This window comes from Pseudophryne corroboree, chromosome 11 (assembly GCF_028390025.1).
Source record: "Pseudophryne corroboree isolate aPseCor3 chromosome 11, aPseCor3.hap2, whole genome shotgun sequence".
Taxonomy (NCBI): domain Eukaryota; kingdom Metazoa; phylum Chordata; class Amphibia; order Anura; family Myobatrachidae; genus Pseudophryne; species Pseudophryne corroboree.
In genome coordinates this window covers 53,720,523-53,744,574 of record NC_086454.1, presented here as the reverse complement: position 1 = coordinate 53,744,574, position 24,052 = coordinate 53,720,523, and the positions used below count along the sequence as shown (strand labels likewise).

At 50.5% G+C, this 24,052-nt stretch overlaps 1 protein-coding gene across 1 annotated transcript in view; it reads right to left on the bottom strand.

The window, feature by feature from the left end:
- The window catches only part of CHST1 (carbohydrate sulfotransferase 1), a 281,686-nt gene extending 265,679 nt beyond the window's left edge, over window positions 1–16,007 (bottom strand). The window contains exon 1 of the mRNA XM_063944328.1: window positions 15,920–16,007. The gene's annotated coding sequence lies outside the window, so the exon portion shown is untranslated. The remainder of the gene's footprint in view (window positions 1–15,919) is intronic.
- Between the last annotated feature and the right edge of the window lie 8,045 nt (window positions 16,008–24,052).

Sequence of the window (24,052 nt, the reverse complement as noted above, 5' to 3'; positions counted from 1 at the left end):
GGGGTCAATCCGAGTTGATCGCTCGCTAGCAATTTTTAGCAGCCGTGCAAACGCATTGTCGCCGCCCACTCGGGAGTGTATTTTCACTTTGCAGAAGTGCGAACGCCTGTGCAGCAGAGCGCCTGCAAAATCATTTGACTTTGTAACCCTGTAGTTACTCTTCGTGTGCGTTGATTCTAACGACGGAGGGATGGCTTTTGACGTCACACACACGCCCAGCGTTTGCCCAGCCACGCCTGCGTTTTTCTAAGCATTCCCTGAAAACGGTCAGTTGACACCCAGAAACGCCCACTTCATGTCAATCTTCCTGCGTTTGGCCGTGTGACTGGAATCTTCGTAAGACTCTATGCAAACCCACGATGCTCATTGTACCCGTACGACGCACCTGCGCATTGCGGTGCATACGCATGCGCAGAAATGCCGATTTTTAGCTTGATTGCTGCGCTGCGAACAACGGCAGCTAGAGATCAACTTGCAATGACCCCCTAAGTCCTTTAATTGTACACATCTAGGCTATTTTGCTTAAGGGAGCTTTACCATACTGCGCACCTGCTGCCAGAAACCATACCATACTATAATTATAGGGCCTCACAAGGGGCCAGCAGCCCCATACAAAGTGCAAACCCAAATCAATGTTAGAATCTGCAACCGCCAGCTTCCTGCCTGTTGACGTCACAGCTCTTCTGGCTGTTGTGTCGGTTGCTGTAGTGATAACTGACAATGGGACATGTACTAAGCAGTGATAAAAGTGGAGAAGTGAGCCAGTGGAGAAGTAGCCCATGACAACCAATCAGCTGCACTGTATACTTTTGTATTATTTGCAAATTATAAATGTTACGTTAATGCTGATTGGTTGCCATGGGCAACTTCTCCACTGGCTCACTTCTCCACTATTATCACTGCTTAGTACATATCCTCCCAGTCTTCTCCTATTCCGGACCACGCACCTTTGCTGTCAACCCTGGGACTCAGGGTTGACAGTGTCTAGGTCGACACCCATTAGGGCGACACCTATAGGTCGACACTAGAAATAGGTCGACATGAAAAAAAGGTCGACATGAATTTTTCATGTTTTTTCCGTGACGTTTTCTTTGTAAAGTCTCCGGGAACCCCAATTAGTGCACCGTGTCCCCTCGCATGGCGAGTGAGCAGGTTACCGTTCCCAATCGTAGTCCATGTGGATCGTAAAGTATTTCTAGTGTTGACCTATTCACTGTCTACCAATGGGTGTTTACCTAAGTGGTGTCGACCCAGAGTCCGGATACCCACCTATGCAGTACACCTGGTTTACAGACTGGATTAACAGTTTTTGGGATTTACTAATGTTGCTTTGAAAGCGGGCCTGTTATTGTAGGCTACAAGAAACATACAGGTCTATAGCTACGATGATGGCTGTACACCTGTGTAATCTAAGGTTACAAAGTGACTTATTATATTCTTATAACTCTACCTCTTTCAGGAGTGCTGGAGAGGTGGTGCAACTCATTTTCACCACAACCTACCCCCCCCCCCCCCCTCCGCCATCTTCACATTAGGCAGAGCCAATGCCAGTGCTTTTGCACCCCCCCCCCCCCCCCCCTCCTGCAAACTATAAATTAGTGCCCTACTTCCCATACTTTATAATGGGACATTGATCTCACAAAGAAGCAGCGTGGTCACATAATATTACCCCCAATTCAAATGATACCACACAGTAGCACAATCTTATTCACATTACACCTCATGTAGTGCCCCTGATTCATATTACACCACATAATAATACCCCTTATTCAGGTAACATTACTCAGTAGTGCCCTTTATTCACAATGCATTACACAATAGTACCCTCTATACATGTTATGCCACACAGAAGTGCGCCTTATACACAATTCCCACAGTAGAAGTGCCCCTTACACATAATGCCTACAGTTGTTGTGGCCCTTAGACATAATGACCACAGTAGTGCCACTTATACACATTATGCCCACAAAAGTGCCACTTATATATAAATGCAGACAGTAGTAGTGCCACTTATGTACAGAATACTCACACTAGTAGTGCCCCTTACACATAATGACCACAGTAGTGCAGCTTATACACAAAATGCCTACAGTAGTGCCCCTTATATACTTCTCTGCCTTTGTCACTCCAACAGCTCCCCGCCTGTGTCCCTCCAGCAGCTTCATGCCATGTATCCCTCCAGCAGCTTCCCCACCTCTCTTGTCCCTCCAGCCCCCTCTCATCTTGTCTTCAAGATGCACAGAGCCTGCTCCTCTTCATGCCTCCTCTTCACTTCAGCAGCGGTAACAGCATGACATCACATACGCTGTGCCAGAAAAGGAAGCCACTGGGACCTGAGGAGGTCCAACAGACACAGCGTGTATGAGTACCAGGAGAGGCAGGCTGTAAATGGAGGAGGATAATGGAGCTACCAGGACCTGAGGAGGGAAGAGATGGCTGCAGCTCATCAGTAACACTAGCGCCACCTGCATATCTATTGATGTAGGTGATGGGGCAGGCAATAAAGATGATGGAACTAGTTCCCCCTACCATTACAGGTGATGGAACTCAGTTCCACCTCGCCCGCCTCATCCAATTTGCATAATTTGGTCTAATTGGGAAGCAGTCAGGATCCCAGCTGTCGGTATCCCAGCAGTCATTAATACCGACGCCGGAATACCAAACCAATTCTGAATACCAGCACCGGCATCCAGAATGGGTACACCATCCCAGCGCCGAAACACCGAGACCTGGGATCCCAAATGATGACAGACCACGCCGCAAGTCAGTTAAGCCGGGGGGGGGGGGGGGGTATGCTGTGGGAGGAGGCTTAGGCAACAAGGGGGGAGGTTAGGGTTAGGATGTGGAGAGGGAGGATTAGGGTTAGCGGATTGGGAAGAGGGGGGAACACCCCTTACTCAACCCTGTCGGCATCTTAAACATCAGGATCCCGGCGTCGGTATTACGACCTGCGGGATCCCGTGCGCCATCAAGTCGTACTGATCCCGTCTAATCACAGCCCAATGTTCAATAACCACCTCGCCGACTACAGTTCTAGATTTAAACAAACAAACAAGAAGAATGTCCCTGTAGCCATTACAACTACTACTTAGCTGCGAGAATTTCGACCCGGTAATTTGCAGACCAACACGGGTATTTTGTCTGTGTGAAAGGGTCAACCCGTGTCATAATTCCCGTGTCTTCGACCCTGGTAAAATTCCAGGGTTGAAGTCCCGCGAATTACAACACGGATTGACCCTTTCACACAGAAAAAGGACCCGCGTGTTTTATGAAATTACCGGGTGGAACTGCTTCACCCGGTAATTTCATTTTCTGTCTGAAAGGGGTATCAGATACCAAGTTGGGAAAACAGCAAAAAAGAGCACTTGGACAAACCCTGGGGCCAATCCAGACGTGATCGCTGCTGTGCGTTTTCGCACAGCGGGCGAACAGGTCTGAACTGTGCATACGCAGGCGCCGCAGTGCTCCGGCGCATGCCAGAGATGCAATCAGCATCTCAGTCCAGCAATCGCCTCTGCCTGATTGACATGGGCAGAGGGGGCAGGCCGGTGGCGTTGGGTCGTCGTTTTGGGGGCGCGGTCCGTGCGGGGGGTGGGCCGCGGTGGCTGCGTGATGTCACACACAGCTGCTGCGACCCGGAGAGCGACGGGTAGCTCCCTGCCAGCATGCAGGAGCTGCGCTGGTAGGGAGCTACTCTTCAGGTACAAAAGTATCGCCGCCGTGCAATGCTTTTGTGCCTGTGCGGGGGGGAGAGCCAGACACATGGGGCGGACTAGCCCTGTGCTGGGCGTCCACCCGTATGTCTGTGAAAAAGATCGTAGATGTGCTAATTTCAGCACATCTACGATCAAGTCTAAATTACTCCCCCCCCCCCCCCCCATGTTGCAATGCAAGAGGAACAAATACATCTAATTTTTTTGCATGCAGGATAAATACTGGATGCTTTTGAATGTAGCTGTCAAATGCTGGATGGCTTTAATTTTACACTACAACTTTCAACCCATCCATCCAGGGCCAGATTAACAATGGGGCGGGTGGAGCTGCAGCTCTAGGCTCACCAATCAAAATAGGCCCACTGCATGTGATGCTGTAGACAAGAAAATATATATCTTGCTACAGCAGCCGGCCAGTGTACATCTGAGGCCCCACACCCCAATCAAAGGTAGCGATGTGTGTTCACTCTGCTGCCTCTCCGTGGGATGGACCAGGCGCCGCTCTCCGGCTACCAGACACTTCCGGGTACCAGTATCCGGGAGCAGCGCACACCTGATATCATGCTGCAGACTGGCCATTCAGGCTGCAGTGTGACGAGGCGCCGAGCGGCCAGCACTACTATTGCTGGGAGCGGCTGTCCGTGTGTATGTGAGTCCCGTCTGCTGCTGCTGCTTTCTCCCTCGCCGCTGGAGCTGCACCCTGCTCAGCGGTAAGTACCGCGGAGTGATGCTGCTGTATATTGTGGGGGATCATGGTGTGTCTCCTCATCCTCGGAACGAGGGGGGATGGGAGGGGGCAGTCCCAGTATAGTTCCCAGTGATAATCATCCCCTACAGCCCCTCAACTACCAGGGTCACCTGACAGATAACCCTACCCCTCCCTGTGACCAACACCCCCGTACCCCTTCCTTGTACCCCACACACATCCCTCCATGTGCCCACCTCACCCGTTCCCATGACCCCCTAAACTCACCATTCCCTGTGCCCACCTCACCCCTGAATGTGACCACCTCCACCCTATGACCCTCCTCATCCTACTCTGTGCCCGCCTCACTCCTCCTTGTGCCCCCTTGCTCTTCCCTCCCTCAATTCACCATCCCCTGTGACCTCCCTTAACTCACCCCCCTCACACCCTGTAACCCCCCCCCCCCCCCCCCCCGATATCCAAGGTTTATTTGACTGCTCACGCTGCATACGCATTGCAGCCAGCACCTATTAGAATGATTGGGCGGTGGGAGCATACATACGCACGCACACAACCGCCGGCTCCCATTCAGATGTGTGCATAGCAGGACCGTGTGCTCTGCTATGCCGCGAGTTGTGAGCTGCAATGCGCACCCACAACAGGAAAGGATCTGTAACCAAGATGGCAATCTCTGGGCACGTTATTAACTCAGTTTTATTTTTCGGGAGCTTGCACTCACATTCAGCCCTCTGTGACACCAAGTACAGATCATTACGGTGACACTTGGACCATATTCTTTAACATCTACGTTTAGCACTTTATTTGTACATTGTTGCCTCAGGAGATCAGTCTTTTGCAAAAAGCAGCATTTTCTTTCTGTATTTTTGTACCTTGGGCATCTGAATGAGTGCATTGGTCCCGAGTACCAGTATATGAGGTCCTTTTACTTTTTTTCCTTTGTGGGGCCTATGTGTGTGTGTTTGTTTGTTTTTTCTGCGGGGACCTATGTGTATCTGTTTTTCCCTATCGGGGCCTATGTGTGTGTTTGTTTTGTTTTTAAATGCATAGCTTATGAGTTTTATTATATTCCTGTGGCAGCCAATTCATGCATAGTCTATGTGTTTTGTTATTTTCCTGTGGTGGGGTCCATGTGTTTTCTTTTCTTTTTTTCATCAACGCTTAAGGGCTGGACTCAAATGGTCCCCCCTCCCCCCGCCAGCCGTATTATAATGTTACTGCCAACAAACAAGCTGAATTGCGCATAAAGAGACTTTACTTTAGTCAGGTTTAAGTGCTTTGCGCGCCTAAACCCGACTGTAATGGTCGCGATCAGCGTGATAGTGGGGGCGTTTGAATATCGCCCCGCAATCTCTTGTCACTTTAGACAGGAGATAAGGGGTGCGATAAGATTTGAATTATCCTCTATGTCAGTGGTTCTCAAACTGTGTGCCGTGGTACCCTGGGGTGACTCGGGACACTTGCAGGGGTGCCCTGGGTTGGTGGTCCAGGACCAATTCAAATTATTTATGGTCAATGTAATAGGCAAAACCAGTTCTGGTGGCTGTCAATCATAATATATGAATATCCCTCACCACATAACTGAGCCTAAGGATGACATATAAACATAATTTACGTCATTTAATATTTCTTTCTAAATTTCTCAATGAGAAACCTTTGTCCTAGTGGTGCCGTGAAAACAATTCTGATGCTCTAGGGCACATTGATCCCAAAAAGTTTGACAACCACTGCCCTAAGTGTTTTTTAATTCCTTGTGGGGGCACGTGCGGTTTATTTTTCAGGCGTAGTCTATGCATTTTATTATTTTTCTGTGCGGGCCCATGCATTAGGGTTTTGTTTTCTCCATGTGTATGCCTATGTGTGTGTTTTCAGGTCGCCGCATCTGTTCACGCTGTGGGTAGAGCTTCGGGGCTGCCCAGCATCTCCATGAGTTCTAGGCACGCCTCCTACACCAATGAAAAGGGGTGTGCCTTAAGGGCATGCACCCTTTTGAGTGGGCATACCCCCCTTTGCAGCGGGCGTGCCCCTGGAGTGAACACTAAATTCCTTTTACTTTTCTATACCCACCACTTCAAAACGCCCATTTTATCACACAAATAGTTTATGAAACTCCAAATATTTGTATTCTCATCACACTTAATGTAATAAAGAAGACCAGAAAATACACTGGAGCCAGCTCATAAGGTGACAATATTTACAAAAAACAGTCCCAAATAGACAGTGTCTTTGTCATAAGACATGTATCTATCTTGATGGTCAGTTATTTATATAGCACTCGCGTATCTGCAGCGCTTGTCCCGTATTTCTTGTACCTCCTGCAGTGGCACACGATAGACCCCTCATGAATTTCAGCTCCAGGCCTATGTGGACCTTAATCTGGCACTGCAGATGACCCAAATCACCTCAGGTATTGCACTGAGCTAACCCCCCCCCCCGAGAAAAAACAAGTGCAGTCCCCCCACACACCACTAACACCAGCACCAGACAGAACCAGCCGGGGGGGGTAATGCCATAGCAGGGGAGACACGCAGTGTGGGTTCCCCCTGCCATGCCATAGCCCGGTGCTATGCCCCGCACCCCTGGTGGCGGTGGGTGCGGGGTTCATTGTATGCTAATATTGTTCTTTACAGGTGGCCTACAGGTCCAAGCAAGCCTGCCCCAGCATGCTGGCACTTGGAGAACCACAAGTGCCATCATGCTTGGACATAAAGGGCACGCTGGCACCTGTATTCCACCTGTATAGAAAATATTTAAAAAACCCCACTACACAGTCTTTAAAAAAGTTTTATTGCACAGGGTCTTCACCTGGGGGCGGCGGCCTTTAAACTCTTTTGCGTGGCCGCCGCCTTTCCAGGACTTCCAGCGTCTTCACCTGGGGGGCCGCCACCTACCCAGGGCTTCCGGCGTCTTCACCTGGGAAGCGGCGGCCTTTAAGCTCTTTTGCATGGCCGCCACCTTCCCAGGACTTCCAGCGTCTTCACCTGGCGGGCGGCGGCTGCTAAGCTCTTTTGCATAGCCGCCGCCCATCCAGGACTTCCACGGCGTCTTCTCTCTTCAGGAGCTCTTCTCAGCTCCTCCTCCGCCGTCGGACTGACAGCTGCTGCCTCGCGCTGACTTATATAAGTCAGCGGGAGGGGGCGGGGCGATGACGCGGCGAGCCATGATTGGCTCGCGGCGGCCATCTTGAATTTAAAAATGACGCTAAGGCGTCATTTTTTAAACGGGTTACCGCTCCGCTGCTAAACTCTGCTGAATGGCCCTGACTGCCGCGTCCCGCTGCTGCCGCTGCCGCCACCACCACCCGCATCTCCATCGCATCCCGCTGCCCGCACCTCCGCCGCCCACACCTTCGCCGCCACCGATGTCCACACAGTGATTGACAGCGGATCCAGTGACGGATCCGCTGGCCAATCACTGTGGCCTCACTGACAGGGGCGTTCTTTCATAGGTTTCCCATGTTATTTCAATGGGCTTTTCATGCCCATTGCTAGGCCTCGCCTGCGCCTGCCCCCCGCTCCCATATCTTTCCCCATTCACTACAGGAGGCACGATCGGTGCCTCCCAAACACACTACAAACTTAATGATGAGTAAAATAATAAAGGTGATACTTATGACACAGAATATGTGTCATATTATGGCACTGCCTCCCCTGACTGCACGTCCCTGCTACACATATCTCTCTCCATCAATAACTTCACCCTCTCCTTTGTTTCCCATGCATACTGCAACATTCTTGAGCCCGCCCTAAGCTTTAGCCCTCCTCTAGTCCGTCTCACAATATTGTTGCCGCCTCCTCCTCTGCAATATTGCAAGAAATGTAAAACATGTAAATAAATATAGGACCAGGGCCGGTGCTAGGGTGTTCGGCTCCCCCCTGCAAACTAATAGATTTTTAAAATGTGACAGTTGCTGATACATTGTGCACCTGCTGGGTGACATGGAAAACGTGAACCGTGTGGGGTCCTGAGGACCGAGTTTGAGAACCTGTGGATTAGGACCTAAATCTAATTCGACCAGTTGTATATTTTGCTTTAAAGCACTGTGATATTTAGAAATATGCCACCTGTATTAACATAATTTGCAGGAGAAAGCGAGTGCCCTGGGCACTTTCTTAACAGCAGGGCAGGATTAACAGTGGGGCTCATGGAGCTGCAGCTCCAGGCCCACCATCAAAATAGGCCCACTGCTGTAAACAGGAGAAAAAAAACACCTGCTACACTACAGCATTCCTGCCAGCGGCCACCCGAGGCTCCGCCCACTTAAACCCCAGCGGCAGTTTAACTTCAAACACCACCAGATACATGGCCGCACGGTAGGCTGCAGCTGCACTAGCCCCCCTGTACTGCATAGTGTCTCAGCGCTCCGCGTGACAGCACACCGCATGATGTCCTATATGCCGACCTCACTACCTCAATCTATGCAGTGAACTTATCTCCATGAGGGCTGTCCAGACAGCCGAGTGACTGATCACTGAGCCTCAGATAGTGCCCCCACAAAAGGCACAGCATGCAAGCACTACCATAAATATATATATTGATCAAGTTTCATATATATTTATATGTGTGAATACTGTGCTTTGTATAACATATGTATGTAACTATGCATATATATATATATATATATATATATATATATAGTCCCCGGCAGTACCGTAAGTAGACATTTTAGCGCTGTGTTCAAGAAACGGCATCGGTGCCCCCCTTCATATTTAAAATGGTGCCAGAGCCCACTTTATACATTACAGCATGTAGAGTCCCGCCAGGAGCAGGGAGGGAGCGATCGCGGCCAGCCATGTGAAGGAGATGGACAAATGCAGCGACGTCTCCACCAATTACATTGTGCTGCTGCGGCTCGTGTGTGTGTGTGTGTGTGTGTGTGTGTGTGTGTGTGTGTGTGTGTTGTGCATATGGAGCCGCAAATGGGGGCAGAACAAGGTTAAACAGGGTGCATGAGGAAATGTGATCACAAAAAGATGAATTTCAAAATGAATCTAATAAACAGATAGCACTATTCCACGGCACTCACCTACTGTATTCCTATATTTGGGGTGCTACACAGTATGTGACCACAGTGTTTAAATAGAAATTCCAGGGGCTCTGTACTCACTATATTATCTAACAAACAGTGGCGTTTTACTTCATGTATTGATCAATGCATTTAAGCCTACAGCCCCCGGCAATATTGTTAGTTAATGGATAATGACCTTGTCCTCTTGCATGTGATCTACACTTCATTGTGATGTCAGCACAATTGTGATGTCACTGGCCCATGGCCCCTGTAGCTAGATAAGCTCTCCTCCAGGCAGTTTACTGCCATATCTGCAGTGAGAGGCGACAATGTTGCCTCCTGTGGCCATGCCACCACCGCGCAGCATCGACCAGACACCACCGGGCAACATTCTCCTGCCACCACCGTGCAGCGTGAAGCTAGAACAATTGCGTAAATTGGACATGGCACACCATCGCCGCATGCTCCTGACACCACAGCACTACAAGAACCTGCCACCGCCATGCAGCATGAACCAGCCACTGCCGTGCAGCATGAACCTGCCACCACAGCACCACATGAACCTGCCACCGCCGTGCAGCATGAACCTGCCACCGCCGTGCAGCATGAACCTGCCACCGCCGTGCAGCATGAGCCTGCCACCTCCGTGCAGCATGAACCTGCCACCGCCGTGCAGCATGGACCTGCCACCACCGTGCAGCATGAATCTTCCTCCTTCGTGCAGCATGAACCTGCCACCACCGTGCAGCATGAACCTGCCACCATATTACAGCATGGACCTGCCACCACCATGCAGGATGGACCGGCCACCATATTACAGCGTGGATCTGCCACCACCGTGCAGGATGGACCGGCCACCATCGAGCAGCGTGGACCTGCCCCCACTTCTCTGCCTGGACCTGACGATACGTTGCCGCATGGTCCTGTCTCTACCATGTATGTAATAGTGAGAAGATGAAAGCTCAGGGGGATATTTAATAAGCAATTATCTCATAAAAGCTGGACAATTTGACATTTATGTTTTCTGGAGATGTTAGTGTAAATTAAGAGATAAATATGTCTTCTTCAGGTGTGGGAGGGTACGGAGAATAGATATTTATCTCTTTTTTTAAACAAACATCTCTACAATTTCCAGTGTTTATGAGATAATTGTTTATTAAATACCCCCCCCCCCCCCAGTCTCCTGCATGCAATAAATAAAATCAAATAAAAATAAACGCAATTAAACCATAAAACTGAGTTGTGTTTTATTTTATTGATAGCAAACTGTCAGGGTATTGAAAAAGTTGTGAATACAGGAGCTCTCTTTATATACTGGGACTTAGCGTTCTGGTAGTTAGGTCCTTTCTAAAGATCTAGGTTTTGTCTTTGAGTTTTAAGTTTATAATACTGGGGGGAAAAAAGGAAAAAGAAGAGTGGAAATATGGTACCCTATACAGTATAGGGCAGTGGTTCTCAAACTCGGTCCTCAGGACCCCACACAGTGCATGTTTTGCAGGTAACCCAGCAAGTGCACAGGTGTATTAATTACTCACTGACACATTTTAAAAGGTCCATAGGTGGAGCTAATTATTTCACTTGTGATTCTGTGAGGAGACCTGCAAAACATGCACTGTGTGGGGTCCTGAGGACCGAGTTTGAGAACCTGTGGTATAGGGAAATGTATCATCTTAAGCTAAGTACACACAATGCAATTATTGGGCAGATTTTCCAATAACTGGGAGATCAGCCTGAATTATTCTATAGTGGTGCCGATGCCCACTCCACAATACCAAGTACTGCTAGTCAGAATAATTATAATAAACTCTGCAATCTAACATAGAGCAAATTCGAGGTTCTTGGTATACTTTTTGGCCAAAAGATACTAGCCCACCAAACAGCGTCTAGGTGACCTCGTCTCTGGTGGATCCCTAACACTAAGTTTGATTCTGGGACCCCAACAAGACAGCGAGAGCCAGTCACCCCAGGGCAGCACACCACTGAATAGCTAGGGTGTTAGTGAGTGTTAATAAGAAAGAAGCAAAAAGCTACGTATTAAAAGGTGAAAGGTGTAGTATTAGTTAAAAAAAAACATAATAATAATTTAAGAGTGTTAAAAAAGTGCTAAATTAAAAGTCACCACTCTGTTGGTTTAAAGTGTTAAATGTGTTGCCCAAGTCTATTTAACCCTTGCAAAACTACAGCTACTTACTCAAGATGGTAAAATATGCTTTGTGTCCACTTTGGCAGTCTATTGCATGATCAAAACCTTGCTGGCACAGGAAACATACAATGGAAGCTTGTGTAAGGGATATGCACTGTCAGTGTTAACTGACTGGTCCTACTTGATTTAACTGTTTTAATACAACATGTTGTGAATAAGAAGCTGGAGCTGGAATAAGAAGTGAATAAGAAGCTGGAGCTGAAATAAGAAGTGAATAAGAAGCTGGAGCTGGAATAAGAAGTGAATAAGAAGCTGGAGCTGGAATAAGAAGTGAATAAGAAGCTGGAGCTGGAATAAGAAGTGAATAAGAAGCTGGAGCTGGAATAAGAAGTGAATAAGAAGCTGGAGCTGGAATAAGAAGTGAATAAGAAACTGGAGCTGGAATAAGAAGTGAATAAGAAGCTGAAGCTGGAATAAGAAGTGAATAAGAAGCTGGAGCTGGAATAAGAAGTGAATAAGAAGCTGGAGCTGGAATAAGAAGTGAATAAGAAGCTGGAGCTGGAATAAGAAGTGAATAAGAAGCTGAAGCTGGAATAAGAAGTGAATAAGAAGCTGGAGCTGGAATAAGAAGTGAATAAGAAGCTGGAGCTGGAATAAGAAGTGAATAAGAAGCTGGAGCTGGAATAAGAAGTGAATAAGAAGCTGGAGCTGGAATAAGAAGTGAATAAGAAGCTGGAGCTGGAATAAGAAGTGAATAAGAAGCTGGAGCTGGAATAAGAAGTGAATAAGAAGCTGGAGCTGGAATAAGAAGTGAATAAGAAACTGGAGCTGGAATAAGAAGTGAATAAGAAGCTGAAGCTGGAATAAGAAGTGAATAAGAAGCTGGAGCTGGAATAAGAAGTGAATAAGAAGCTGGAGCTGGAATAAGAAGTGAATAAGAAGCTGGAGCTGGAATAAGAAGTGAATAAGAAGCTGAAGCTGGAATAAGAAGTGAATAAGAAGCTGGAGCTGGAATAAGAAGTGAATAAGAAGCTGGAGCTGGAATAAGAAGTGAATAAGAAGCTGGAGCTGGAATAAGAAGTGAATAAGAAGCTGGAGCTGGAATAAGAAGTGAATAAGAAGCTGGAGCTGGAATAAGAAGTGAATAAGAAGCTGGAGCTGGAATAAGAAGTGAATAAGAAGCTGGAGCTGGAATAAGAAGTGAATAAGAAGCTGGCCAAGCAGAAGGTACTACATAGAACGCTGACACCTGACAGAAACTAAACAATAATAAATAAATGTACACACTATTCTGTAAAATGATATTTGCACACTTCAACAATTTTATGTAATGTAAAGAAACAACACAGAAACCAGTGCACAACTTTCCAGCCAGCAACAGACGGAAGGCGAATGGGACAGCACTCTGCAGCTACCCGCAGAAAAGGAGGCACATACCCGGAGGCACCGCTCTCCTGCATCTATATACTTACACAATCACCTGTAAACTACTGTATTAACAGTTTTATTTACTGTATATTTTGCTAGAATAACTCTGTAATAGTTACATATGCACACCCCACATGGTAATAATGTGTGCACACCGCACCTATGGGAACGGAAGCCATAGGCACAGCCCAGGGCAGCCAGGGACTCTGCTTTCCCCGGCTGTAGTGTATGGGCAATGACACCTGCAGCTGGCAAAATTGATAGCTGCAAGTGTCGGAACGGTCAGTGAAACATACATTGCCTCCGCATATCGGCTTTACTATCTTACAGATAACAGCATGATATGGATGCACCCCTGTCACTGAGCAGACTTCCCCGCGGTCATACATGGGGGGAGAAGCGGTATCAGCGCATATAACGGCGCTGATACCACTTCTCCCCCATATCGAGCCTTCTTACATCTACCCCATAGTGCAATAACCATTGTAGTTGCTGCTGGGGAAAGCGAGTGTCTTTGTACGTGTTACGGACTTTGCACTGTCCTTCTTGGACTTTGATCAACCTATGTAGAATTGGTTTGCAATGAGGGTAATCCAGACATTGCCCCCAGTGTCTAACAAACACTCCTAGTGTCCTATAAGCACTGCTCCACTGACGGCCATTGCCTTCGGAGGAAGAGCTGAACGCTTGAAACATGTCATGGCTACTGAAGCAAGTGTGACAGCAGTGAAGCCGTACTCACTGCTAGGAGTGTTTGTTGCGTCCTTTTTTACATTTGTTATATATCTATCTATTATGTCCACATTATAGACATTCACACTCTAAACTGGATGATATAAATTGCATCCCCTTCTAGCTATACATTATTACTATATTTATTACATGTCAGTCACTCTCTTCTTGACACCATTCACACATTTGGCCTTGGTGACAATGTTTGCTGCTGGTTTACCTCCTACTTTTTAGGTCTCTCCATCAGTGTCTCTACTTCCGACTCCCCTCCTCCTCCTCCTCCTCCTCCTCCTCCTCCCCCTCCTCCTCCTCCTCCTCAGTCTTACTATTCTTAGCTCTTCACTACCTTAGTTCTCTCAGCAAAAACTAATATGATGCTTTGACCTCTACTTCTACCTCTATTAAGATGCCACCCAAATCTACTTTTCTTCACTCGTCCTCTCTCCCTTCTTCTTATGCTGTGTGTCCAGTTGTTTCTTCATCCAGATGACCAGGGCCGGATTAACAATGGGGTGGGTGGAGCTGCAGCTCCAGGCCCCCCAATCAAAATAGGCCCACTGCATGTGACGCTGTAGACAAGAAAAAAAATATCTTGCTACAGCAGCCGGCCAGTGTACATCTGAGGCCCCACACCCCAATCAAAGGTAGCGATGTGTGTTCACTCTGCTGCCTCTCCGTGGGATGGAGCAGGCGCCGCACTCCGGCTACCAGGCACTTCTGGGTACCAGTATCCGGGAGCAGCGCACACCTGATATCATGCTGCAGACTGGCCATTCAGGCTGCAGTGTGACGAGGCGCCGAGCGGCCAGCACTACTATTGCTGGGAGCGGCTGTCCGTGTGTATGTGAGTCCCGTCTGCTGCTGCTGCTTTCTCCCTCGCCGCTGGAGCTGCACCCTGCTCAGCGGTAAGTACCGCGGGGTGATGCTGCAGTATATTGTGGGGGATCATGGTGTGTCTCCTCATCCTCGGAACGAGGGGGGATGGGAGGGGGCAGTCCCAGTATAGTTCCCAGTGATAAGCATCCCCTACAGCCCCTCAACTACCAGGGTCACCTGACAGATAACCCTACCCCTCCCTGTGACCAACACCCCCGTACCCCTTCCTTGTACCCCACACACATCCCTCCATGTGCCCACCTCACCCGTTCCCATGACCCCCTAAACTCACCATTCCCTGTGCCCACCTCACCCCTGAATGTGACCACCTCCACCCTATGACCCTCCTCATCCTACTCTGTGCCCGCCTCATTCCTCCTTGTGCTCCCTTGCCCTCCCTCAATTCACCATCCCCGTCGCCGCCCTTAACTTACCCCCACCTCACATCCTGTAAACTCCCCCCCCCCGATATCTGAGATTTATTGTGACTGCTCACGCTGCATACGCATTGCAGCCAGCACCTATTAGAATGATTGGGCGGTGGGAGCATACATACGCACGCACACAACCGCCGGCTCCCATTCAGATGTGTGCATAGCAGGACCGTGTGCTCTGCTATGCCGCGAGTTGTGAGCTGCAATGCGCACCCACAACAGGAAAGGATCTGTAACCAACATGGCAATCTCTGGGCACGTTATTAACTCAGTTTTATTTATCGGGAGCTTGCACTCACATTCAGCCCTCTGTGACACCAAGTACAGATCATTACGGTGACACTTGGACCATGTTCTTTAACACCTACATTTAGCACATTCAGTCTTTTGCAAAAAGCAGCATTTTCTTTCTGTATTTTTGTACCTTGGGCATCTGAATGAGTGCATTGGTCCCGAATACCAGTATATGAGGTCCTTTTATTTTTTTTCCTTTGTGGGGCCTATGTGTGTGTGTTTGTTTTTTTCTGCGGGGACCTACAGTATGTGTATCTGTTTTTTCCTATCGGGGCCTATGTGTGTGTTTGTTTTGTTTTTAAATGCATAGCTTATGAGTTTTATTATATTCCTGTGGCAGCCAATTCATGCATAGTCTACGTGTTTTGTTATTTTCCTGTGGTGGGGTCAGGGCCGGATTAACAATGGGGCGGATGGAGCTGCAGCTCCAGGCCCCCCATTGAAAATAGGCCCACAGGATCGGCAGTGTAGCCAGCCAGTGATAACAGGAGAAATACTTTTCCCCTGTCATCACTCATCAACAGCATTCGCCTTCCAGTCCCTCCCACCCGCGCCGACCAAGGGTCCGCCCCCATCCCCTCTTGTTACCTGAAGCTCTGCCTCAGACCCAGGGTCGTGCCAAGCTCTGCCCCCTGGGTGGCTTGCAGATGTGCTGTCTCAGACTCTCGAAGCTCCGCGCTCCCATGTGTACCAAGGCTCTGTCCCCGATCATAATAAGCTCCGCCCCCTGATCGTAACAAGCTCCGCCCCCTGCCTCACTTCTTCCACACTGATCCTGGAGCCACCTTCCTTTCCTCCCGAGAAGCCTGCAGATCTAGACAGTGAACTGAGTCAGCAGCACAGCTTTCTCCCCTCAGGTCGTGTGAAATCCGGCCAATTCAGCTGCTGTGAGTACTGTCGTTCCAGCGATTAAAATATTCCTGCAAACAGTATTTGGAGCTGAATTAAGGGCCTTGAGCACTTACACAAGGGTGCTCCTATCATTTAAAAAAAAAAAAAAAAATATATATATATATATATATATATATATATATATATATATACACATAAATATATATATATGCAGGACTGTAACTAGCAGGGCGTCCGGGGGGTGGAACTGGCAGCCTCTGCCACAATGTCTATTTTGCTGGGCCCACAAACAGGGAGTGGGGAGCAGCACAGCATCTCCATGCACTCCTGATGTCCATTGGGACCCACGAAGCAGGGGAAGTAAGGAGTGATCAGCTGGAAAGCAGGTACTCTAATCAAATAGACGACATCAGTCGCACTGACAGGAGTGACAGTACTGCAGTTAGTACTGCACTGGGAGCGGGCAGCACCAGAGTCTGCTCGCTGGCTCCAGGCAGCGCTGCTTGCAGAAAGCTTTCCTGTATTGAGCAGCATTTCCAACTCTGAACCCCACAAGGGGGCCTCATAAATTAACCAGACCAGGGATAAACTATACAGAAGTCAGGAGAATCTGCTACTGTCCCACATCAGCTGCTGTTCCCATCACTACTGCCCCCTTCATCCCCTCCTGCCCCCTGGGCAGCTGACCCCCCATCTCCTACTGTTCCCATCACTACTGCCCCCTACATCCACTCCTATCCCCTGCACTACTACCCCCATCTCCTACTGTTCCCATCACTACTGCCCCCCTGCATCCACTCCTATCCCCTGCACTACTACCCCCATCTCCTGCTGTTCCCATCACTACTGCCCCCTTCATCCCCTCCTGCCCCCTGGGCAGCTGACCCCCCATCTCCTACTGATCCCATCACTACTGCCCCCTACATCCACTCCTATCCCCTGCACTACTACCCCCATCTCCTGCTGTTCCCATCACTACTGCCCCCTACATCCACTCCTATCCCCTGCACTACTACCCCCATATCCTGCTGTTCCCATCACTACTGCCCCCTACATCCACTCCTATCCCCTGCACTACTACCCCCATATCCTGCTGTTCCCATCACTACTGCCCCCTACATCCACTCCTAACCCCTGCACTACTACCCCCATCTCCTGCTGTTCCCATCACTACTGCCCCCTTCATCCCCTCCTGCCCCCTGGGCAGCTGACCCCCATCTACTACTGTTCCCATCACTACTGCCCCCTACATCCACTCCTATCCCCTGCACTACTACCCTCATCTCCTGCTGTTCCCATCACTACTGCCCCCTTCATCCCCTCCTGCCCCCTGCGCAGCTGACCCCCCATCTCCTACTGTTCCCATCACTACTGCCCCCTACATCCACTCCTATCCCCTGCACTACTACCCCGTCTCCTGCTGTTCCCATCACTACTGCCCCCTTCATCCCCTCCTGCCCCCTGGGCAGCTGACCCCCCATCTCCTACTGTTCCCATCACTACTGCCCCCTACATCCACTCCTATACCCTGCACTACTACCCCGTCTCCTGCTGTTCCCATCACTACTGCCCCCTTCATCCCCTCCTGCCCCCTGGGCAGCTGACCCCCCATCTCCTACTGTTCCCATCACTACTGCCCCCTACATCCACTCCTATCCCCTGCACTACTACCCCGTCTCCTGCTGTTCCCATCACTACTGCCCCCTTCATCCCCTCCTGCCCCCTGGGCAGCTGACCCCCCATCTCCTACTGTTCCCATCACTACTGCCCCCTACATCCACTCCTATACCCTGCACTACTACCCCGTCTCCTGCTGTTCCCATCACTACTGCCCCCTTCATCCCCTCCTGCCCCCTGGGCAGCTGACCCCCCATCTCCTACTGTTCCCATCACTACTGCCCCCTACATCCACTCCTATCCCCTGCACTACTACCCCCATCTCCTACTGTTCCCATCACTACTGCCCCCCTGCATCCACTCCTATCCCCTGCACTACTACCCCCATCTCCTGCTGTTCCCATCACTACTGCCCCCTTCATCCCCTCCTGCCCCCTGGGCAGCTGACCCCCCCATCTCCTACTGTTCCCATCACTACTGCCCCCTACATCCACTCCTATCCCCTGCACTACTACCCCCATATCCTGCTGTTCCCATCACTACTGCCCCCTACATCCACTCCTATCCCCTGCACTACTACCCCCATATCCTGCTCCCATCACTACTGCCCCCTACATCCACTCCTAACCCCTGCACTACTACCCCCATCTCCTGCTGTTCCCATCACTACTGCCCCCTTCATTCCCTCCTGCCCCCTGGGCAGCTGACCCCCATCTACTACTGTTCCCATCACTACTGCCCCCTACATCCACTCCTATCCCCTGCACTACTACCCTCATCTCCTGCTGTTCCCATCACTACTGCCCCCTTCATCCCCTCCTGCCCCCTGCGCAGCTGACCCCCCATCTACTGTTCCCATCACTACTGCCCCCTACATCCACTCCTATCCCCTGCACTACTACCCCGTCTCCTGCTGTTCCCATCACTACTGCCCCCTTCATCCCCTCCTGCCCCCTGGGCAGCTGACCCCCCATCTCCTACTGTTCCCATCACTACTGCCCCCTACATCCACTCCTATACCCTGCACTACTACCCCGTCTCCTGCTGTTCCCATCACTACTGCCCCCTTCATCCCCTCCTGCCCCCTGGGCAGCTGACCCCCCATCTCCTACTGTTCCCATCACTACTGCCCCCTACATCCACTCCTATCCCCTGCACTACTACCCCGTCTCCTGCTGTTCCCATCACTACTGCCCCCTTCATCCCCTCCTGCCCCCTGGGCAGCTGACCCCCCATCTCCTACTGTTCCCATCACTACTGCCCCCTACATCCACTCCTATCCCCTGCACTACTACCCCCATCTCCTACTGTTCCCATCACTACTGCCCCCCTGCATCCACTCCTATCCCCTGCACTACTACCCCCATCTCCTGCTGTTCCCATCACTACTGCCCCCTTCATCCCCTCCTGCCCCCTGGGCAGCTGACCCCCCATCTCCTACTGTTCCCATCACTACTGCCCCCCTACATCCACTCCTATCCCCTGCACTACTACCCCCATATCCTGCTGTTCCCATCACTACTGCCCCCTACATCCACTCCTATCCCCTGCACTACTACCCCCATATCCTGCTGTTCCCATCACTACTGCCCCCTACATCCACTCCTATCCCCTGCACTACTACCCCCATATCCTGCTGTTCCCATCACTACTGCCCCCTACATCCACTCCTAACCCCTGCACTACTACCCCCATCTCCTGCTGTTCCCATCACTACTGCCCCCTTCATCCCCTCCTGCCCCCTGGGCAGCTGACCCCCATCTACTACTGTTCCCATCACTACTGCCCCCTACATCCACTCCTATCCCCTGCACTACTACCCTCATCTCCTGCTGTTCCCATCACTACTGCCCCCTTCATCCCCTCCTGCCCCCTGCGCAGCTGACCCCCCATCTCCTACTGTTCCCATCACTACTGCCCCCTACATACACTCCTATCCCCTGCACTACTACCCCGTCTCCTGCTGTTCCCATCACTACTGCCCCCTTCATCCCCTCCTGCCCCCTGGGCAGCTGACCCCCCATCTCCTACTGTTCCCATCACTACTGCCCCCTACATACACTCCTATCCCCTGCACTACTACCCCGTCTCCTGCTGTTCCCATCACTACTGCCCCCTTCATCCCCTCCTGCCCCCTGGGCAGCTGACCCCCCATCTCCTACTGTTCCCATCACTACTGCCCCCTACATCCACTCCTATCCCCTGCACTACTACCCCCATCTCCTACTGTTCCCATCACTACTGCCCCCCTGCATCCACTCCTATCCCCTGCACTACTACCCCCATCTCCTGCTGTTCCCATCACTACTGCCCCCTTCATCCCCTCCTGCCCCCTGGGCAGCTGACCCCCCATCTCCTACTGTTCCCATCACTACTGCCCCCCTACATCCACTCCTATCCCCTGCACTACTACCCCCATATCCTGCTGTTCCCATCACTACTGCCCCCTACATCCACTCCTATCCCCTGCACTACTACCCCCATATCCTGCTGTTCCCATCACTACTGCCCCCTACATCCACTCCTATCCCCTGCACTACTACCCCCATATCCTGCTGTTCCCATCACTACTGCCCCCTACATCCACTCCTAACCCCTGCACTACTACCCCCATCTCCTGCTGTTCCCATCACTACTGCCCCCTTCATCCCCTCCTGCCCCCTGGGCAGCTGACCCCCATCTACTACTGTTCCCATCACTACTGCCCCCTACATCCACTCCTATCCCCTGCACTACTACCCTCATCTCCTGCTGTTCCCATCACTACTGCCCCCTTCATCCCCTCCTGCCCCCTGCGCAGCTGACCCCCCATCTCCTACTGTTCCCATCACTACTGCCCCCTACATACACTCCTATCCCCTGCACTACTACCCCGTCTCCTGCTGTTCCCATCACTACTGCCCCCTTCATCCCCTCCTGCCCCCTGGGCAGCTGACCCCCCATCTCCTACTGTTCCCATCACTACTGCCCCCTACATACACTCCTATCCCCTGCACTACTACCCCGTCTCCTGCTGTTCCCATCACTACTGCCCCCTTCATCCCCTCCTGCCCCCTGGGCAGCTGACCCCCCATCTCCTACTGTTCCCATCACTACTGCCCCCTACATCCACTCCTATACCCTGCACTACTACCCCGTCTCCTGCTGTTCCCATCACTACTGCCCCCTTCATCCCCTCCTGCCCCCTGGGCAGCTGACCCCCCATCTCCTACTGTTCCCATCACTACTGCCCCCTACATCCACTCCTATCCCCTGCACTACTACCCCGTCTCCTGCTGTTCCCATCACTACTGCCCCCTTCATCCCCTCCTGCCCCCTGGGCAGCTGACCCCCCATCTCCTACTGTTCCCATCACTACTGCCCCCTACATCCACTCCTATACCCTGCACTACTACCCCGTCTCCTGCTGTTCCCATCACTACTGCCCCCTTCATCCCCTCCTGCCCCCTGGGCAGCTGACCCCCCATCTCCTACTGTTCCCATCACTACTGCCCCCTACATCCACTCCTATCCCCTGCACTACTACCCCGTCTCCTGCTGTTCCCATCACTACTGCCCCCTACATCCACTCCTATCCCCTGCACTACTACCCCGTCTCCTGCTGTTCCCATCACTACTGCCCCCTTCATTCCCTCCTGTCCCCTGCACTACTACCCCGTCTCCTGCTGTTCCCAATCACTACTGCCCCCACATCCCTTGCTGTGTGTTTCTTTATACTGTGCCCACCGCCTACATCCATCTCTCTACCAATTCATCATTGTTGTGTGGCACAATGTGTACAAAGGGTACTACTATGTGGTGTGTAATGTTTATAAGGGTCTCTGCTGAGCAGTGGAATGTGAATAAGGTTGCACTGTTGTGTTTATTATTACTATTGTGTGACCACACCCCTTTTTGGGTAGACGTGCACTGTCCCTAGTCATGTGAGGGGCATCAGTGCTCCTTCTGGCACAGAACGACAACTTTTCTAGTTTGGGCTCTGTGGGATGTTAACGGGATCTTGGTGGTTAGGATGCCGGCTGTCAGAATACCGACAGTGACATTCCAACGCACAGAATCCCGCCACTTGCTAGGTTCTAGCCCTCACCCTCTACCCCCTAAACTCTCCCTCCCCGCAGCCTAACCCTCACTCCCTACAACCTAATCCTAACCCCCTCCTGCAGCCTAACTCTCCCCCCTTAGGGCCTAACCCTAACCCTTCCACCCCACAGCCTAACCCTTACCCACTCTGTAGTGCCTAAACCTAACCCCCCCACAGCCTAACCCTCCCTGGCATACAATCGAGATTCCGGCAGTCAGGATTCCAGTGCCGGCATTGTGATCGATGTTGGGATCCTGGTGTTGGTCTTCTGACCAGTGTCGGGATTCCAACTGTCAGCTTCCCGAATGCTGGTATGCTGACCAAATTATATATTTGGTCAACTATCAGCATATTACATCAGTGCCCATGGAATTAATTGCACTAGATTTAGCCTACCCGAAAATACAGCTCATGCAGTAAACTGTGGGGGCGCATAGCAACTCCGGGTGCTGTCTCTGAGCTCCCATGTGTGACTGTGATGGACGTAACACAGCAAGCAGTGCTGCTCTCCCCCTCCTCTGAATGGTACACATTGCAGCCATCAGTGCTTTTATTTAAAAAAATATATATATAGTAGCACACTACTAAGCTGGGCAGGCTCCTGGACATTTGTTTCCCTCCATGGGCCACGGCGGCCATGTAAACATGGCCGTGTAGGGCTGAAACAGACTGTGCTATGAGCTGTGTGTTGCCTAGGGAGGAGGGCCAAGGAGGGGGCCGAGTCTCATTAGCAACTATAGTTACTCCCGTGGGTGCGGTACCCTTCAGCGTCTATCTAAACTCCAATGCTTCTTTTCCATTTAATTATAAAACAAACATGCTGCATTGCTGTATCAAAGCAGTTGGTGGTGGACGACAGGGGCATGGGGAGGCCCTGTGATAGAGGAGCCTGGAGGAATGTACCCCCTGTGTCCACCCTTAATCCAGCTCTGGTGGTGTGAACTTTCTGAAGTGTTCTGCAGTTGCTGTCAATGGTTGCTGTGGCCTAGGCCCTAGAAAGAGGTGCCTGATGTCAACATCTAGTAGTACTATTGAGGCACTGTTAGAGGGGAGCAGAACATTAGGGCAGGAAAGATATTTCTTTTATGGGCCACACTTATGGAATGCAGTGGAGTGCACAACTATAACAGGCACATCTGGGAAAAAGTTATGTGTAGTTATGCACATCTTTTGTGGGTCATAAATTACGCAAATAAAGTTAGTATCTAGAGGTCTCTGTGTGTTACAGTTAACACTGCTACTTGATATCTCTTTATATATATAGATCAGGATGCAATCAATTTGCCGGCTGACGGGACCCCGGCGATCAGGATACCGACGCTGGAATCCGACAGCCGGAATGCCAACAGCTGGAAAACGCTGGGGCACAGGAGCTATTCCCACTCGTGGGTGTCCACGACACCCTTAGAGTGAGAACAGAACCTGCACGAGCCACCAAGCCCACAGCGTGATGAGTGCAGTGAGCCCGCAAGGGGACTAATTGTGTTCGTTCTGCTGCCGGCATTCTGGCGGGCGGGATGCCACTGTCAGGATCTTGACAGCTGGCATCCCACCCGCCGGTAAATAGTATGTAACCTTATAGCTCTGCCTGCAGCTTGCTATCTGATTTATCCCAATCAAGGGGCCATACATAGTTTCTTGCTGTGATGACCTGCGTTTTTTGTGGTGATCGTTGGAGTTCTTTGTATCATATGTTCTCTGTATTATATGGCACTCACTGTGATGCACTCTGTATTATATGGTGGTCACTGATATTTTTTGTCATTTATAGCTGACCAAACATTACAGGTTTCACAGGAGTTGGGGAGGGGGGTTTAAACAGAGAGTAAAGCCAAATCCTTTACTAGCCGAGTCTTGGGTATCGAACAGCGGCTATGAGACACGCTGAACTGCCAATCCCTAGGGGAACCATCCAGCACATATATTACATACACCATAAAATGGATGTTTATATGTGTTTAATTAAAAAGTAAAACTGAGAGCCCAAATCGGCTCACGCATGCACATCTGAAATGCAGGAAGTTAAACCTTACTGCACTTGTCCAGTATTTCCAATGCAGCTCTTTATTTTTCTAAAAAGACAGCAGCTAAGAAGGCAGTTAACTTATCAATTTAATACAGTGGCTATAAAGCTCTGCAATAAAGTAGTTGAAGGTGTGCACCAGCTATGC